The sequence below is a fragment of the Ursus maritimus genome, unplaced genomic scaffold (assembly GCF_017311325.1).
Source record: "Ursus maritimus isolate PB19 unplaced genomic scaffold, ASM1731132v1 scaffold_3, whole genome shotgun sequence".
NCBI lineage: Eukaryota > Metazoa > Chordata > Mammalia > Carnivora > Ursidae > Ursus > Ursus maritimus.
The window spans coordinates 81,473,100-81,488,452 of record NW_024425563.1 but is presented as its reverse complement, the minus strand read 5'-3'; the positions used below and the strand labels follow the sequence as shown (position 1 = coordinate 81,488,452).

The 15,353-nt window shown below is 36.1% G+C and overlaps 1 protein-coding gene across 1 annotated transcript in view; it reads right to left on the bottom strand.

Annotated features, from left to right (window-relative positions):
• Positions 1-15,353, bottom strand: part of MAGI2 (membrane associated guanylate kinase, WW and PDZ domain containing 2) — a gene marked incomplete at its 3' end in the record, with an annotated part of 1,258,801 nt that overhangs the window by 1,011,743 nt on the left and 231,705 nt on the right.

The window sequence follows — 15,353 nt, the reverse complement described above, 5'->3', positions numbered from 1 at the left end:
TGTTTATGGAACTTTCAAACAATTTTTCACCCACCTTCTCTACACTGCACAGCTTACATAGGAAAAAACAAACTTTCTCTTCCTTCCAATTATTGTAAAATCCAATATGGCAACAAAATTGAGAATAACCAATGAGTTCTATGCTTCTATTGTTTTTCAAAGTGTTGTGCAATCATCAATATTAAGATTTAAGTCAAGCAAACAAGTAGAAAGTATTAGGATATCTGAAGCTGAGTATAATTAGATGCCAAGTATGAAGAAATGTTTGTAAACATCTCAATAGAAGGATTTGACATTGGCTGAGAATGGATACAATGCCCTATTTATGTAATAAATACAGAATTGAATTAGCCAGTACTCATTAACAGGAATCTATAACATGCAACATAAATATTTTGGAAATGGATAATGCAGGGGGGATGGGCAATAAGGATGGTTCTCAGAAGGTGACATAATTTTCTTAACATACAATTTTGAGAAGTATCACAACGGCATCAGGCAATTACGACTATGGATGTGATTTATATGTAAAGTGGTTGAAGGGAACAGGCTAAGAAGGATTGTCAGCATCGCTTTAGGGGGAGTTGAATGAGACAATAAAAACTGTAGAAAGAAAACAATATCAGGGAAATAGGTCTAGTTTTTGAAAAGATAACTCTATCATTTTGAAATAAATATCAATTATCTGATTATTTGTAACATTGCAGGAGGTGTGCTGCAAATGGAAATACACAGATTTTTTTTCTTTGTTTCTTTCAGTGTTCATTCCAAAGGAAGATATTCCTATAGACATGTAGCCACTGGATATATAGAAGCAACACCAACTCATGCATAATATCCCAATAAAATATTTATAACACACACAAGTTAAAGAGTTGTGTGTTTATGGGATGGAAGAAGAACTTTTAGACCACATGATAAATTAGGCCCCAGAGCCGTCCTCTGCTTCCTGTCTATTGCTACTTTTCTACCTTCATCCTTGCCTTCCCTTCTCCATCTGAAGACTGCTCTTTACTAAGGCTCTGCATGTGGTCTGATTCTTAACATTTAAATTTGCCAGAGAGATAAAAAGAAAGCAACATATTTCCAAATGTCTCATATTTATCTTCTTTCCTATTCTCTTCTACTCTTACGTACAAGATAAAAACTGCAGTCAGGTAACAACACATCTGGGGTCAAGAAACCTGGGTTTTAATCCAGACCTCTCCCAAGACCTGTTAGAAAAGCTACCTTATTTTTTTTTAAGTTTTATTTATTTATTTTAGTGGGGAGGGGACACAGGAGAGGGAGGAGAGAGAAAGGGAGGGGATGGGGGGGGAAAGAATCTCAAGCAGACTCTTCACTGAATGCAGAGCCCCATGACCCTGAGACCATGACCTGAGCTGAAACCAAGAGTTGGATGCTCAACCAACTGAGCCACCCAGGTGCCCCAGAAAAGCTACCTTAAATCCATGAGTCTCACCTGCCAGAATTTTGCCACAGTAAGTGGCAGTTACTAGGGAAATCACATATTTTACTATAATTTTCTGTTCTACAGATTAGAAAATTGTGAGTCAGTGAGGTTAAACTTGGAGACTGAATAGGCACTAACATGCAAGGGAGCTAGGACTCAAGCCTGTTTCAGGGACTCCACTCTGATATATGATTTCCCTAGTAACTGCCACTTACTGTACTTGTGCTATGTTCCAGGTACTGTGAAATAGGTGGGAGGATCGTGTTTGGTCTCAGGAGTGTTATCTACTATAGCTAAGGAAGGCTATCAGGAAACAAGGAGGAAATCTGGTGTGCAATGAAGATGCATGTTTAGTTCTTTATTATAATTCTAGATCAATAAGCAACAGTCACATTACTACCTGGATGTAATGGCTATTTCCATAGTAATAACAGTTTAAGCAAATGAACCAAAAAAACTTAATGTGTAACCTAATGTTTAATCTCAATTATTACATGGAGGCTGCAGTCTTAGTGAGCATAGTTCTTATTTACAATACTTTCAGGAAGTTAATGGAAATGAAGTGAAGATGAGAGTAAGCCTTGAATTTCAGTAAAGTGTGTGAACCTTAAGCAGGGCACGGCTTGCTTAACAGCCCCTCAAATTCGCTATAGCTTGGAAGCAAGCAGCTTTCTAAAGGCAAACACAACTGATCAGTTTTAACTCTCCTGGAATACATTTGTCATAACCCATAGACTGAGAGACTATTTTTAGAAGATTCTGTCCAGGTCTTTGATAAATCATTTGATTCGTCCAAGGCACTGACTTCTGATAATGATAGCCGATCACACTTGCTGGCTTAAAGCAATTCTTATTTGTCAATGTAAAGAAATCATGTGGTCCAGTAGATTTTTAGCTGAATGTAGAATCTAAACATTGGGAGTCGAGTTCTAGTTTTGTCATTGACTCAGTAGATGATTTTTGCATGTCATTTAATCTCTGTGTATCTATTTTCCAAACAGGTAAATATAATCTTTAAAGTCCATAAGCTTCTCAAAAGAATAATTTCTCTCTGCTGTTAACAGACTCTGAAATGCTGTTTCTCTCCTCTGAGATGATGGTAATTATTATTATGCCCTGATTATATACACATGATGGATGTAATGCTTAAAAAAAATAACTAGAATATAAGAAGTCACTTCAAGTCTTCAAATATGAAAAAAGCAATGAAAAACAGGGTAATTCTGACCTCATGGATAATGATTAGAAAAATAAAAAGTCAAAACAGCACAACTTTTGAAGATTTTTCTCAATCTATAATCTGAACTTCAGATTATAAACCTTAATCAGCATCACAGAATGTTATTTCAAAATAACAGGATGCATTTTCCAGTTTTTTAAAAAGATTTATGTACTAATTTTAGAGAGAGAGAGAGCATGAGTGAGAGGAGGAGAGGGAGAGAGAATCTCAAGCAGACTGAGCGCAGAGCCAGACATGGGGCTCAATCTCATGATGCTGAGATCACAACTTGAACCCAAACTGAGTCGGGCACTTAACTGACTGTGCCACCCAGGTGCCCTTCCAGTTACTCTTAATATAGCTTTGATTTATTTGATCTACTCTAGTTCCTAAAAAAATCAAAGAAATGACATGGTGTTTTATCATACTGGAAAATTATGAGATTACTTTAAGATATTAAAAATGTAAATGGCATTTTAATATTTGGCAATGACAATATTATTAGGTACATGACCTTCTTGGGTTTAGTTACAGCACTAATACTAATTCAAGTATCCAGTGCCTTAATCAGTTTCTGAATGTTTCTAGGTTTTTCAAGAAAAAGCAACACTAGCAATGAACTGACGAACTTTCTGATTCTCTCTCTCAACATTCTGTAAGTCAGTTTTCCTTGGCTAATTCACCATCACCACAAACCCTAAATCCCTTAATTATACCTTTCCTCCAGGTAAGGTACACCCTTCTCACAATCCCAGTTTCTGCCTTTGATAGTTTCTCAAACTTGGATTCTTATTTCAACTCTTTACGTTCCCTGTCTTGAATTATCTTCATCAGGTATAACATTTATCAAATAATTTCTTTGTTCCAGATACTGTCTTGGATACTGAAAATACAGACAACAAGAAGACATAGCTTTTGCTTATAATGGATTTCTTATATATTTGACTATGCAGAAGTCACCAAGGCATTCCAGTTTTTCCTCTCAAATGTCTGCACCCTGCTATCATTTCAACTGGTCTAAATCTCCATCATCTCAAGCATCAATTAATCTAACATTCCCTACTTCATTGGCCAAAGTCATTCCTTACCCTCTTCGATCCTCTCCCCTTTCCCTCATTACTTCCAAAATTAATGGTGCACATCATTGTTATGCTAATTTTCCTTTAGTACATGTTTATCATTTCTTTGCTCAAAAGCCAATAATTATTAATGTACCATATCTGCATTCAATAATCAAGGCAGATGTTCAAATAAAATTGTTTCCACAAATATCTAAAAGGAAATTTCAACTCCAGACTTGCCAGCTTCTTGCTGCCCCATTATCCACCCTCCCAAAGCTAAGTTCTCTATGGCTTTGTTCACGATTTTATTTCCCAGATATGGAACAGCTGCCATGCTCTTCTGTATTTATGTAAATTCTTAACGGCTCAGTGAGGCTCAAGTTCCAGTATCTAGCAAATTTCAGTTTCATAAGATATCTATGCTCTGAATATCTATATATTTCTAGTTTGTGACACATAGTATGATACTTTCCTGTAGTCTGATAGTAGTTTTTCACCTACATTATCTTGATGACAGGGCCAATGCTCTCTGTCTTTCCTGGCTATTTACCTTACACCCACATTGGCTGGGCATAATAGGTACAAAACACTTTCTCAAGATCATGACTTGCAGCGTGAGGATATATATCCCTGGGTCTTATACATCCTGGTTTTAATTACAGTCAATATAGACACTACTGAAGTTTAATGAGAAATACACTTTCTTGTGATAAAATTCACATGTTCTTTTATTCTTCACATCAGTTCTCGTTCTGTTATTTGGATTGCTTGATTGGCTCATGTTTATACATTGGTGTCTGTTACAACCTCCCATAATTACAGTGTGTGTTATCAGAACTTACTTTTTTCTACTAACATGTGGGTTTGGTTTGCATTAAACATGAATTTCTGTTAAAAATAATTGAGAGACAGATTTTACCTCAATAGTTGTGTGTGTGTGTGTGTGTGTGTGTGTGTGTGTGTGTGTGTTTAATAGGAAGGCTTCTAAACTAAACATACATCCTTAAGGCCATATGCTTTGGTCATCAGATACCAATGTAGGAAGAAGACCCAAAGATGGGTGTGTTGAAGATCTGAAACAGGGAGAACACTTGTAGTGAGTGTCTGTGTGTGTGTGAATGTACATGTGTGTGAGTAATAACAATAATATTATCATGTTATGATGTCAACCTACAAGTTTAGTCTTAAAAAGATGTAAGGTATTCAGCAGAACAGAAATTAGAGGAGGTCCAAAGACCCGAAGAACCTCTTACTTGCCCAGATTCTACCTTTAATCCTGTCATTTCTAGCTCCACACTTTTACCTCCTAACCAGTATCCTCTAAATTGTTCCCACCTTTCAAGTGTCTTGAATATCCTCAGTCATGGTCCCTGATCCACCAGCACACAAGCTGGAAAGTTTCCCACGCAATAAACAGGCAGCATGTCAGTCGGAGCCCACAGACCACCCTCTCGTTCTTTAACAAGTGACACTTTCATCTTTATGACACTAATACCTGCATTTCCCTATGCCATGCTTCATACAGCAACTCAGACAATGTCATGTCTTACTCCTTTTATAAAAGCCTTTTGCAGCTTTGTTCTGATAACTGAACAAGGAGTGAAAACAAAAGATTGCTCAAATTGTTTTCAAACTTCCTTTGTTTATTATAATCTAGAAAAAAGTTCATAGTAAATTGGATATAATCCCCACATATAGTTTTCACTCTCTACATAAATGCAACCAACAAAATTTTACACAGTGCTGCTAGTAATTTTGGCTTTGATTTGTGCATAGTAGTAAGATGTAGAAAGTAGACAGATGATCTAATACCCCTCAAAGTGAATAGTTACATGTGCCTCATATCAGGCTCTAGGAATATAGCTAGGGATATCTTGACAATTCTGTTTTCCAATGTAAAGTGATGTGAAGTTATGACAGTACATAAATACAGTTTATTGCAACATTTGCTAAGATAAAAACATGGCCATAAGAATTGGATTGATTAAATTCCTCACACATTTCCATACTTCTGAATGTGCACTGTTAGGTCCCACTTTAGAGACCATTTTCCATTTACTTTGGTAATGTAACTCAAGTAATAATGAACACAGACTAAGAACTCTGGCCACAATACCACAATGGCAGTGTAGATGATAAATACCGAACTTCAAATCCCACATTTGAGGACCAACGCCCAAAAATAGAAACCAGTGAACCACTGCTTTAAAGGTATTTTGTTAGATATAGAACAAATGTGAGCTTCTGCTTTTCAGCATAGATTAGAATTAATTCTGGTAATTTGTAAAAGCTTCTTAACAATAGTTAAAACATAATTATATGATCATTATCTGATACTTAAGTATGCCCTCAAATTTCAATATTACTATCAGGCATAGAGTAAAACATTAAAAGATAAAATAAACTATATCTCTTATAGAAACTACTAGGTCATGTAATAAAAATCGTTTCAGTTAAAATCTACCTTCCAAATAGGAGTAGGAAGAAAGGAATTATTTAATTATATACATAGAAAGTAGTTAACTAATCCATGGGGATGATATAATTATATTCCCACTTGTATACAATACTTTGCAGTTTATCAAATATGTATTATCTCATTTGCTTTTTGATTTAGTTTTCTCATTTGTAATGTAGGGCAATGGTTGTTTCTACCTCATAGTTGTTTGGAGGAAAATGTGTTGTTAAATGTATGCAAAATTATGCTTAGAACAGTGCGAGGCACATAAAAAACACCATAAAGCTGTTAGCTATTATCTACAAAAATAAGTATAATAGTGAGAATTGAGTAAATTCATATAAGATACTTTGTGCCTGATATATAGTAAGTGCTCAGTGTAAATGCTAGTTACCTAAGAAGTAGATAGTACATATTATCACTCCCATTTTACAGATAAAGAAACAATGATTAGAAATTCAAGCAAATCCTCCAAAGGTCAAACAGTGTTACATATATGAAAGTCAACACATTCACATTTTCTCTTTAAAAATTTCTATAGAATATTTCATTTTTAACAGGTCCTATCCTGACCCCCTCCATTTATACTTTCTATTTGTTTCTGTGAATGCTCTGTGTGACAACTTATTCAGGGAAAGAGCTGTTGCTCTAATTGTGACTCTGCTTTCACATTTAAGTTATTGTTTCATTTTTGGTTTCTATGGAAATGAAATTTCTTACTGCACTGCTGGATTTGGAAATGTTATTCTAGCAACATGGTGGTTCTTTGCAGAAATGGAGGAGCTGAACTGGGCTTTAAGATCAGGAAGTTGTTATTTAACATAGTTTGAGTATAAGGATCTACTACTTCTTAGAAAATAGATATGCTAATTCTCAACATAGCTTGGTCCAAGAAGCATATTTCTTTCATACTGCATTTTTGTATTAGAAATATACATAAAAAGTATATGCTCTTGTCTTCTGTTTCACCTTTCTTTCAAACAGACATGTTTTTAAAAAAGTTTCCCACATATTCCACAGTTCATTCATTACTCTGGGTTTCCAGGGAATACTAGGAAATGCATGACGTTCTATAGAGTACAAGAGTTACTAAAATAATAGTCTGCTGATTTGGTCTCAACAGGGAGATATTATAATATCATCTTTGAGTTGTTAAAAAAGAAACCACCGACAACTAAATAAAATGTATTTTAGGCAAACATCTGCAAAAAGAGCAGATAAGTTAGGGAGAACACACAGGAAGACCTAATCTAGTCCTGCTGTGAAAATCCAGGTTGAAAAAAAAAAAATGCCAATAAAACACATACTGGTTGCACTCAGTCCTCAGAAGGCTAATGCTGGCGTTCACTTTGTCTATTTCCAAGAGCCTACACAGCATCTGGCTTCTGAATCTCTGCCACTCCAGAACTAAAAGCTTCAGGGATTTTAATTTCTGCATTTATTTTTGGGGAATCAGAAGTACATTATGTCTGACACATTCGTTTTCTCTAGGCAGACTGATGGAGAGTGAAGTAGTGAAGTAGGAAAATGCAATTCGCAATTAAGGAATTTGGTCATAGGGCACTAATAGAATGTCATGCATTCCAAACAATGCATGGGGCACATTTCTCTCTAATTTAGCAATCTGGGGTTTGGGCATGGGAGAAGGATAGACCTTTGAAGACTAATAATCAGTTACTGTCAGCTCATTTCTGGTATCTCTCATTTTGGTAGTAGTCACCGAAGAGAGTGATAGGAGGGGTAGCTTTTTCCATTTAAAGAAATCAAAAGCTACACTAAACCTTTGTTGACATTCTACAGTCCAAACTGCTATTGTTCTGTGCTTACTTAATAAGTAAGACAAAGGCTCATTGTGTAAGCTTTAAATCAAGATATGCAAAACTGGACTCAGTTGTTATTTGGAAGAACAAGAGCAGAATCAGCCTTAGGCAAATATGGAAGAAGATGAAGCATGAATTTCCAGGGATTCTTTTTTTAAAAGCTGACTAATAAAGCATTCTAAAATAAGTGCACTAGTTAAGGGCATTGAAAAAACTCCAATTAAAAATAAGTTTTACATGTATTGACTTTTATTCATTTAAACTGAGTTCATAACTTTTTTTCCCCTGTGAGATAATCAGGCAGATAAAAACAACAACAACAAAACAACCACACACACACACAAAAACCATGTTAGCCTCAACAGTGTTGTTTCTCATAGTGAAATAACAAGTTATAATTGTTTTGCTGCAGACAAAGATGGCCGTACACTTCAAGAACTGATCATTCAAGAAATAGTACTGTTGTTTTTTGTTTTTTGTTTTTTTGGATGCTATGCATTTGGGGGATTCCATTTAAATTTTTTCTGTTCCCTTGCAGCTCCTACATTTCTTTGTTGTTGTGGGTTAAAAATGTGGTTTACAAAAACTTAATGCCTAATTGCATCAAAAGGAGAACAATCCAACATATGGCATGTTTTACCATTGAGCTCCATCTAGCTAAATTGGGCAATTGCAATATAAGTTGATTAGTGATTTATTTTCTGCTAAATTTTACTATGAACAATGCCAATTCTTCATTTCATCCAATTCATGTTAAATATTCTTGAGGTCCTGAGAGCACAGAGGGAGAAGTAAGTGCCTGATTTCTATCATTAAAATTAAGTCCTTGATGGGGTGCCTGGGTGACTCAGTTGGTTAAGCATCTGCCTTTGGCTCAGGTCATGGTCTCAGGGTCCTGGGGCAGAGCCCTGCATCAGGCTCCCTGTTCAGTGGGGAGCCTCTTTCTCCCTCTCCCTCTCCCTCTTCTGGCTCCTCCCTCTCCCTCTGCCTGCCACTCCCCCTGCTTGTGCTTGCGCTCTCTCTCTCTCTCTCTGTCAAATAAACAAATAAAATCTTAAAATTATAATTAAAAAAATAAAATTGAATTAAGTCCTTGACATCAAGTATAGAGCAGCTACGGGTATACAGCTATGGGGTATATACCCCCCGGAAGGTGAATAATTTTTAACTACTAATCTTTAAGTAAAGTTATTTTCTTAAATTATTCTAAAAGGAAGCCTAAACTGAGTTCTGGACTTCAGAAGAATATAGCATAGGGTAGGTAAATTTGATAGAAAGAAAAATACAAACAAAAATAAGATGAGAACATTTCTCATCTTGTGCTTGTGGAGAGACAGGGCTAGGTGTGGTTTCCCTATTGATTTGTACAGAAAAACTATTAGAAGCGGAAGAGACCCTAGAGGTAGAACAGAACAATCTCTCTCTCCCCCATTCTCTCTCTCTCTTTTTCTTTTTAGATCCTTTACCAAGACTTTATTTTTTTTTTTAAGATTTTATTTATTTATTCGACAGAGATAGAGACAGCCAGCGAGAGAGGAAACACAAGCAGGGGGAGTGGGAGAGGAAGAAGCAGGCTCATAGCGGAGGAGCCTGATGTGGGGCTCGATCTCATCACGCGGGGATCACACCCTGAGCCGAAGGCAGACGCTTAACCGCTGTGCCACCCAGGTGCCCCAAGACTTTAATTATCTGAAGTGCAGAAAAGCTATAGTGTTGCAGGAGATTGTGACGAACACAGATAAAACCTGGCCTAGCCGTGAAATTCAAGGAAGCCACCTCTGGATAGTTGGAGACAATCAAAAAGGGATAAAGTAAGATCTCTTGGGCGAACGTGGTAAAATAGAACTTCAACTCCCCTCCCCCTACTTAACATAATGTATGCTTTCTCATTTAAAGGCAAAGAACAAAGATATATGGAAAAGAGAGCGTTCAACTGGTGGAATGTGTCAGAATAACTAAATGCACACAAAATATGCTGAACCAACAAAGCAACAAACCAATTCATATATCACTAGAGCAAGAAATATCATTTGAAATTCAATTTGAAAGGCAGAATTATACTTTTTCATTTACTAAAAACATTTTATCTAGCTGACAGTGTTTTTGTCGAGATTCATGTTTCTCATGTGGTTAATGTTTGTAAAGTACCTTGTGATTTTTGGTAGGAAAGATTTATAAATGAAAACTAAATCAATGTCTGAATAAATGATTTTTAAAAGCACAAACTTCAAAAAAGTATAAACTTCAATTTTAAGATTTAGTTGCTTAAAAAAAAGTATTCTTGCTTTTTAGATTCAACTCATGTAAATATATGCTATCTTCCTAAAATTCATTGCCAGCACAAAACACAGAAGTTGTTTGTTTGTTTGTTTGTTTGTTTGTTTCTGAGCAAGTCTGCTCTTCTGGTGGTTTGTTTGTTTGTTTGTTTGTTTGTTTCTGAGCAAGTCTGCTCTTCTGGTGGGTCTTAAAGAAACCCCAGGGGACTGGGGAGGTGCTTGCTTTAAAAACACACAGATTTTTGGGCCCCACCCTTGACCTACTGAATCTGGATCTCTGGGAGACCCCAAAACCCTTAGGTTATAAAGTTCTCCAGGTGTTTATGTAAAGCAGACAGGTTTGGGATTTACAAGTACAGCCCATACTTAATACTGACCACCCCAATCATCCATATTCTCTATTCATGAGGAGGCTTTAGAGCTTATTGAAGAAAGGATTTTCATCTTTATCTCTGATTGCAAGATAAATTGAGTCTAGACTTAAGGTATCAATTTCAACCTGAAATTATTTGGTGACACAAAATAGTGATTTGAGATTTTAAAAATCTTTTTCTCCAACTGTTCTATGATAAGCTTCTTGATATAATACTTCCTATTTTATTCATCTTTGTAAGCACACACTTTGGCTAAATCCGGACAAATCTACTCTCATATAGTCATTCATAGAATAAATGTGCAACGGTAAATAAAAAGATAAGAACTTGTTAGAGCTTAGATTCTTGCAGGAGAGACAAACAATAAACTCAGAAACAAATAAATACCGAGGGTACTTTGAAGAAATGATGAATACTGTGAAGAAAACAGGTAATGTGATAGAAGGTGACAAGAGTTGGGACAGGAAAGCATTTATTTAAATCAATAGTTAAGGAAGGTCTTCCTGAGGAGGTGAGCTTTGAGAAAGAAGCCAACCAGTGAGTATCAGGCGAGGGAGAAGTCCAGGTGGAGGACCCGTAAATGCAAAGGCAAAGCTTCAATGTATTTGAACAACAGAAAGAAGGGCGGATATGTGGAGTATCTAGTGTTAGTGGTTCAGTGGCAGGACATAAAATATCTAGAGGTAGACCAGTGGAGGTGGTGGTATGACCTGGAATGACTTGAAAAGCTGGTCTGGGGCTAAGGCCTTGGTGGTGAAAGCAGCACTGCATTCCGTTTCAGTAAGACTAGGATTCCAGTCTGACCTTCATAAATTACTAGAGAAGTGACCTTGTATATAGAGCTTAATCTGATTCCAATTGCCTTTACTGGTAAAATGGGGATAATACCAGAGTAATAATGCTGTGAATAATGACGGTCCATTGCATTGTTATGAGGATTAAATGAAAAAATAAATATCAAGTGCTTGGCCCAGTGCTTGGCTACTTAGTAAGTGCTCTACAAATGTTAACCATCATTACGATGGGCAAGAGTTTCTTTCTATATAAAATTCCGTACAGCATGTTTATATGCATAGTATCATATGTATCTACATATATAAATTTATATATTCAATCAAAAATAATATAAATGATGATGATATAAGAGAATATGGATAGAACAAATTAGTGATCAAGAATTTGTACTATGAACTGCTGGCTGGTAAATCCTGATCTTGGAGTAATCCATAGTTACTGGTTGTACAATCTCTTCCAAAGCAGAACTAACAGAAGTAGATTCTTCTATACTAATGTATTCTTTGCTCTAGATATATTTTCCTGACGATTTAAACTGGGAGGATGGTTCAGCTTGTAACACTGAGGAGTGCATCTCTGCTCTAGTTTGGGGACATTATAGCCTTTCCCAAACAAATTATGCCCAGTTTTGTCCTGATTCACACTGAAGAACCCCACCTAAATTCAAATCCACTACATTCAATGCTCATTTAAGGAAGAATATGAGGAATCAATTTTACATTAACTATTAAGTAAAATATGACAGCTATAAATCATATGGGCTATTAAAAAATAAATACAAAGCCTTCTTGGTAAAGATTCTCATTGGCTGGTAGATATTTTTCTTTTTCAATTTTTCATGTATTTGATACCAGGATTAAATAAACTAATAGGTATAAAGTACCTTGTACAGTGCTCTCTACATAATAAGTATCAAATAAATTATAGCTATTATCAGTATATTGATGACAATGCAAAATGCTTTTCCTAGTTAGAGTAATTCTTGAATATACAGACTTACAGCTTCCTTCTACCCCCACTAGTGTTCCTTTAGTGGAGTCCCAGGAGATCTCAAATATGTATTTTTTAAAAGCAAAATCCCTGCAATTTTGAGATGTTTTGCTAACCCTAGCCTTGCCAAACCATGCCTATACTGTATGTATGAAAAAGTAAACACATTTTGTTGTACTCTTTGAATTTTTTATGTGAATCTAAAATTTTAATAAATATAATAATAATTAGCATAGGTATAATCTTTTCATAATAAGATATAACACTCTCTTATGGACTCATCAATCAATAATGTTTATATGCAAAAAAAAAAAAAAGAAAAGAATGTAAAAATATGCATTTCCAATCAAGGCGACAGCAATTCTTTTCTAAGGGGTATTTTTTTTTTCTCTGAATACCTAATAATGGTTCACTTGAAGAAGGCTTGACTCCAAAAGTTACTTTAGGAAAACTGAATGTTGCTTCACATGTGCTATTTCATGTTACCAGCAATAGCAACAACCCATATTCTTTTATTTGAGAACACTTTGAATAATTTTGATACGATGAAAAATCCTAGTTCTCCCAAATGTAATCAGCTTCACAAGCTATTTATTGTTTCACACCTTCAAGGAACTTTTTTAGTCATCTACTCAGCACCTAAGCATTGAGACATAGAACCTGCCTTCATGGAGCTCAGTTTATCTAGCAGGGTGCAGACAATAATAAAATAGTTTTACAAACGGATAGCAAAAACTATGATAAATGCTTGAAGAAAAACTTCCTGGAGTCTTAAAATCACATAGCAGGCTGAGCAGGGACAGCAGTGAACTCAGAACTGAGATGTAAACCTAAGATTAACTAGACAAAGAGGAGGTAAAATGCACTCAGCTGGAGGTGGGGGCCTGGGTAGATTGCTAGAGAGAGAGGGAGGGAGCTGAGCTCTTCTGAGGAAGTCAGTGAGGGTGGTGTGGCTGAAAGACCAGGAGGAGACTGAGGGGAGCAGAGGTAAGGCCAGGATTAGAGCTGGGATGAGCTTGTCCTAAGCACAGGGGCTTTAAGCAAAAGAGTTACAGGATCAGATTGGCATTTGATTTCAGTGGAGGACAGGCTGAAGAAGAGAAATAGAGACAGATTCAGATGAGTTTATGCAAAACATCAGATCAATGGATAACTCCTCATTACTTCCAATGGATAACTGCCTTTCCCTGGTGATCTAGTATATAAAATTAGAGTCCCAGAATTTTTCATACCGAAATGGAATAATTAAGAAACAAAAGCTCAATTAAAGGAAGACATATAAAAGAATTATTTATAAGACATCTTTTTGCTAATGACTTTTATAATCACTTTCAAATATATTTTCTATTTTGCATTCTAATTTCTAACTGTATATTACTCTTTTGGAATCTTTACTATTTTATTTTTCTTACTTAGCAAAGCAATATACTTATAGGGGTCCATTCACAACTGTTAGGGATTGTAGATAAAGCTACTTGGGATATCTTTTACCAGGTTAAAGTTAGTTTCGGTTTACTCTAATCTGATAAAATTTCTACTTGTACCTTTTTAAAGACAATTTCAAAAGTTTTCAATGAAACAGTCATGGAATCTCAGTGATCCAAAGAAGTCTTGATTTCAGCATTTGATAAAAGAGCAAAGAAAACCTAAGCTATCAACTTTGTGGATGGATGACATTTACATGTCGAGCTTCCTTTTCTTGACTGATGAAAAATGTTACTTTATTACAAATTTGATTACATTTGATCTTGTTTTGACTGCCTGTGAGGAATATCTCTTTGGTAATTGCTGGTAAAAATACAAATAGATTGGGGCGCCTGGGTGGCACAGTGGTTAAGCGTCTGCCTTCGGCTCAGGGCGTGATCCCAGCGTTATGGGATTGAGCCCCACATCAGGCTCCTCCGCTATGAGCCTGCTTCTTCCTCTCCCACTCCCCCTGCTTGTGTTCCCTCTCTCGCTGGCTGTCTCTATCCTGTTGAATAAATAAATAAAATCTTAAAAAAAAAAATACAAATAGATTGGAAGGACATCACCTCCTAGAATTACAACAAATGCAAGACCAAGTCACACTGTCACCATTCATGACTGTTTTATAAGAAAAAAAGTATTTTATTTAATTTCATTTTCTTATGCTTTCAGAGAAAGAGAGATTTAAATGCCAGGCCATCATCCACATGGAAGAGTTTTAAGTTGGCAGTAATATTACCTCGAGCAGAAAGAACAACTGGACATAGGCTATAAACTGTTCTCTGGTTACCTCCAATCTTGGTGAACAACTAGCCTCTTCATTCACTCCTGCTCAACATTACTTCTCTGTCTTCTGGCTTCTTCTGCCATTTCTGCTTTTTTTCTTTTATACTATCTGCCTGCCTGGAATGTTCCTCTGTATTCCTTTAAATGCCTTCTCGGAGCTAACCTCTGGCAAAAAAACTATTCAGCTAATCCAAACCTATTTTGTTTCATGGCTTGTGCAATTCCCTTCAGGCTATATTCTTCTTGTCCTTATGTTTGGTCCACCTGTGGAAAGGATGGGAATTGTGTTGACATTCCATAATGTGTTCAGGTCACCATCTGTCTTTGTTATTTTGAATTTATTAAAATTTTCACAAGGCACATCAAAATAATAGTGATAATGCCAGCTGGTTGGCAGGCATGGGTCTATGAAGCGGTCTTGCTGTTAATGGGTAGAGTGGTTGCTGATTTTGCTCTATGGGCTTTGTTGAACACTGGGTCTTCATCCTACTGAAAGCATTTGAAAGTCACTAAGGGAAGTACTGGTGAAAAGCATCAAATAGACTCTTTGAACAGACCACTTTGGCTTCAGTATGCAAACTGGAGACTCTCTGAATGCTAACACTTGATATGATCTATTTAGAATGAGAAATGGAATGTTGCTTCTGCTCCTGC